The sequence below is a fragment of the Hermetia illucens genome, chromosome 2, assembly GCF_905115235.1.
Source record: "Hermetia illucens chromosome 2, iHerIll2.2.curated.20191125, whole genome shotgun sequence".
Taxonomy (NCBI): domain Eukaryota; kingdom Metazoa; phylum Arthropoda; class Insecta; order Diptera; family Stratiomyidae; genus Hermetia; species Hermetia illucens.
In genome coordinates, this window is record NC_051850.1 from 69,521,483 (window position 1) to 69,526,705 (window position 5,223).

The 5,223-nt window shown below is 41.0% G+C and overlaps 1 long non-coding RNA gene across 1 annotated transcript; it reads right to left on the minus strand.

The window, feature by feature from the left end:
• Window positions 1-3,372: 3,372 nt before the first annotated feature.
• LOC119650200 lies at window positions 3,373-4,313 on the minus strand. Its single transcript, XR_005249241.1, has 4 exons — window positions 4,100-4,313; window positions 3,902-3,956; window positions 3,609-3,818; window positions 3,373-3,550 (listed from the first exon to the last, which is right to left on the minus strand). It is a non-coding gene; the product is annotated as an uncharacterized LOC119650200 (long non-coding RNA).
• Between the last annotated feature and the right edge of the window lie 910 nt (window positions 4,314-5,223).

The following is a 5,223-nucleotide window of genomic DNA, read 5'->3' on the forward strand; positions in this document are numbered from 1 at the left end:
CAGAACTTGCCGGTCCCAATACATGCTATAAGCAGAACTATCAAGTACTGCTTGCGGCTCATATCGGTTAAACCGGACATGTCCCCGTGATCAGCCCATGCTTGTATGCAAGGTTTTGATGGATAACCTTACATACAGCATTATGCCTGGTGATGTATTGCACCGGTGCCATAACAGTACAGCCAGAAATGAGATGGTCCAACGTCTCTAACGCCGAACCACACATTCTGCACTGGTCGTTCTCCACCCGTTCTTTCATGATGAGCTTTTTATAAGCTCGGGTGGCGACCACGCCATCCTGAATGGCACACATGAACCCCTCCGTCTCAGCAAAGAGCTCCCCAGCACACAGCCATCTGTTCGACAGATGCAAATCGACAAATGGCTGCCAAAGACAATTCACGTGTTTACCGTGCATTGCCTTCGACTTCCATTCCTCGATCCGCTCTTGGTCCGACTTCACCCCACTCAGAGGATTGAAAGATCGATCCTTCAAGTTAAGTGGAGTCAGTCCACAGTCTGCCTTACAGACAGCCGCATGCAAGGGACTCGCCTGCTCTTTGCTGTAAAAATAAGCGCGCAGCGAGTCGACCTTGGCGATGATGTTGTGCCGCCACGTCAACCACGCCCCTACCTCCGATGTCACGAGGCAGGTTCATCCGCTCCACGGCAGACTTTGGGTGATGCATTCGGAATTTGGACATAGTTGTCCGTATCCGCCGCTGGACGTTTTCCAGGTCGGTCTTCGTCCACGGCAATATTCCGAATGCATAAGCCAGTGAAGGGATAGCGAATACATTCAACGCGCTTATTTTATTCTTCCCGAGAGATGCGATTTCAGCACCAGCTTTACACGTCGCAGGAATTCGGACAGCAGAGCTTCCTTCAGATCACCAACTCGAGCATGGGTTCCTTGCAGAATTCCTAGGTACTTGTAGAAGTCTGTCTCGGTCATAGCTTCGATGTGGAGGTCACCAATGCTATGTCCGGCATGTGGCTCGTGATGACCTTTGCGGATGGCTTGGATTCGACATTTGTCTAATCCAAACTCCATCCGAATATCACGGCTGAACATGTCGATTATTCGTAACAGACTTCTAAGATGGTTGTCAGTACCAGTATACAGCTTGATGTCATCTAGGTACATCAAGTGTGTCAGTTCGCACTTAGCACGTAGGCCATATTTTATTGCAAAACCATGTCCTCTAGCATCATTCAGTAGCCATGAAAGGGGGTTCAGTGCCATACAAAACAAAGAGGACTCAATGAATCCCCCTGGAAGATGCCCCTCCGTATACGGATGGGCTCTGAGGTATTAGCACCCTCAGATGTACGGACTGATAAGGTGGTATGCCACCCTTCCATGACTGTCGCCAAAAACTTTATTAGTTTCGGATCAATGCGATACAGATGCAGGATGTCGATTAGCCAGGTATGCGGAACGCTATCAAAAGCCTTGGCATAATCGATATAGCAACTGAAGAGGTTTCTTTGGCCTCTAGTTGCTTGTCCTACAACTACCGAGTCGATAATGAGTTGCTCTTTGCAGCCCCTTGACCCAACTCGGCAGCCCTTCTGCTCCTCGGACAGAATGTTGTTGGTCTCGAGGTGCGCATTGATCCTTCCACTAATAATGGACGTGATGAATTTGTAGAGGGTTGGTAAGCAAGTGATCGGTCTTGTGTCTGCGGGGTCCTGCACCGTTTATTATTATTATTAACTTGGAAGGTTATATGGGTGTGTTTTGATACCATATCTTTCAGAACTTTAAATTAAATTGTTGATAGCTCAAGGAGACGGATGTAGGTGATCTGCTGATCGTGTGCATAACCGTGTTTCTCGTGCACTGATTATTCTCAAAGTAGATTCTAGTTATTATCCCGCGCACATTTTTCATTGTCTCCTTTCTGCATACATTTAGTGATGTGTCATATCATTTATACTTGCACTCTGTGAAATAGTGGCGTAATCCTCATCTATATTCCATCTGCAAGATCGCGTTACCTCTGAATAGTCTGTAGCTAACTAGCGGTCGGAACATGAGTGGGGTATATATATCAACTTCACAACAGAGCCGTCCAGTTTGTCGGTACGCGTATGGCAAATTCAGTCCAGGAGGCAGCCAGATGAACTGCCGATTGTTCAGATGTAATTGGCAGGCTTGCCAGTGTTGCGCAATCGCTTCATCTGGGCAAAGTTTGGCACATCTTCTTCCTCTACCGTAGATATTGCTCCTGTAGACTTTCCGGACTGGAGTATCCTTACTCATACGGATTAAGTGATCCGTCCACCAAGCCTATTTAGTTGGATTTTATCCATGATCAAATGGTGATATTCCTTATGAATTCCTTCATTACATAGGCTACGGAATTATCTATCATCCGGTAGGGTACAAAAAATTCTTTTCAAGATTTTTCTCTCAACTGCGGCTAAGAGTTTACACTTATTTCTACTAAGAACCCAAGTCTCCAACGTATACATGAGCAATGGCAAAACCATTGTTTTGCCTAGTGGGAGCTTTGATCCTATGGTTAGGCGTTTCGAGCGAAAAAGTTTTTGTAAACTGAAATAGGCTCTGTTTTCTGCCAACAATCGTGCGCAGATTGCATTATCATAGCTCTTATTGGTTGAACTCAGCTATGCTGTTAACATAGCATGCTGCTCCCAAGCCCAGGTAAAGGAGGAGGGCTTGAGACAACTTGCCTTGTGTTACCTTCACTAAAATAAACTAAAATAAAATGCTGAGATCAGGGAAAGAGATCAGTAAAGTGTAGTTGGAGCTATTCCACTATGCTGAATTCTACCTGATCTCTCTTGGTCACAGGTCCCCGATAGGCTGACCAAGAAAATACATCCAATGTCGTTAAAAACAACATGATCGGATTGAGTAGCAAGCCTTGGAAAAGTGCTAGGGGGTCAATTTCAGTCGACCCGGCAGGATGGGCCCCAGCCCTGTCAAGAAATGGGCAAAGGTTCTGTTAAGTCGATATAATTTCCCTTGCCGCTTTCGAGGTTTGAATATTCCAATTTGAAATTCAAATTTGAAATTTTGATCTTCAGACTCCGGCCAAGGAAGAGAAATTTATCCTTGTGTCTGCCCGGTTCTGCTCTGCCGCGCTACATGGTTGGAGAATTAGGTTTCTGGGGAACAAGAAGAACAAAAAGGGAGAAGATCGATGGTCGTGAACGGGTGGTGACGTGTCGCGATCCGAGATCTTTATTTGGTTGCAAGTCAAATTTCACCAAGTTAGGATTGAAAGTCGATTTAAATTCATGTATAATAATTTTTGGGGAGACATAGTGTGTGTCGTGTGAGTAATGCTCGCGAAATTGAAAGAATAAGAAACTAGAAATAAAACGGCTGATAAAAAATCCAGAGAGAAAAAAATATAATTTTTCCGTTACTTCGCATGAGTGATAAGTTGTTATTTGTGAACGTTGATCGACCAAAAAGTATCTGACAACTATTTGCACCATTTTGTGATTTAACTGAAATTCACTAGTTTTCATCCCTTAAAAAGTTTCCTCACTGATTTTCGGTTTATTTAAACTACAATAAAATAAGAAAATGTTTAATAGATTCAATATCCAAATTGTATCCAACTTACCGTAAATGGCTAAAAAAAATTTAAGTAACATAATTTCTTTCAAAATCAAATACAAACCCAACTGCCAGTGAATGATTGTGTAATACGTGGATACAGAAATACACATATATATACCTATTCTGTTTCCGCTTGAGAAAGTGTAAACAGTGCAGCAATTTTCTATATTTTTTTAGTTTAATATAAGCAAATGTGCTTTTTTGGCTCCTTTTCCTGATTTTTCAAAGAAATTTGCATAGCTTTACGTACACGCATACATATCCATCTACACTTGAAGATTAAGGGGGTGTACTCACCAGATTTGACTGTTACTAAGTTGGTTTCTGTTAAGGATGAACTTAGGAGAGTTTTCTACAACAGCGTTAAGAAAAAAAGAAACAAAGATTCTAAAATGACAACATAACGTCGACGTAAATGATTAATTGCATGGTTGGCTGTTCTACGTGCCTGCGTGTCCAAAGTTGCTTGCACTAAGAGATAAAAAGATAACACACCTGAAGATTTCTCATTTTTTCATAAACTTCCCGATGCAAGTCAGCAAGATATTCAACAATGATGTAACAGATGTAGTAAAATACAAATTTCTACCCGAAAATAATTAGGCCGAACTTTCTGATTTTTAGGCGCGACAAAAAGATAGCAAACCTAGAGAAAATAATGAATAAAAACTAGGGATAAGTGTGTTGCTGATCACCTGTGGCGTGCGAAACTAAGGTGACTAGAATAAAAAAAATGATGTAAAAGACGCCCAAGGGCAGTAAACTATAGAAAAAAAAGTAAATAAGTAAAGTAAGATATATATATATAAACAAAAAAAAAAAATATAATCAAGAAATGATTGTCAAAGAAGTTAAGTATAAGTATATAGCCTTTCTTATACTTAACTTCTTTGACAATCATTTCTTGATTATATCTTTTGTTGTTTATATATATACCTTACTTTAGTTATGTACTTTTTTCATTATTAGCTCTTAGCTCTAAGAAAGTTGTCTTCATTAGTTTAAGCTTAAAGCATTATCTACTTACTAATCTTTAGCTCGAAGAAACATTCAGTTATAAATCTTTAGCTCTGAGAAATATCCATTTACTAATTTTTAGCTCTAAGAAATATTCCAAGTAATAGGATCCTAATGAGATGCCCAGTTGTTTTTCAAAATTGAAATCGGATCAATGGAATGATCATAACATTGAATATTGTTTGCTGGGAAGAAGGGAACTAGAATGTTGATTTAATTTCTATCCGGGAGAATAATTTTGATTATAGTAAAGTAATTATGAGTTGAACCTAGGTTGGTTTGTGCTCTGACCTTCCCAAGGGGCATCGATCCGGCAGGGAGCGAACGATTAAGTTGGTGGTGAGCCGCCGCAGGGTCATCATATCAACTATACTATACTATATGGTAAACGACTAAAAGGCCGGCCGAAACAACGGTGGCTTGATACGGTGGATGGGAATTTGAAAGCCTCGAGATTGTATCCGGATAAAGCTTGTGATAGAACCAAATGACGAAAGCGATTATGACGATCCGATCCCGCTTATGAACGAGAAAAAGGCTGAAGAAAAAGAAGAAGCTCTTATCGGTTGTGATTTTCAAAATTAAACAGGAGAAATTTTGAA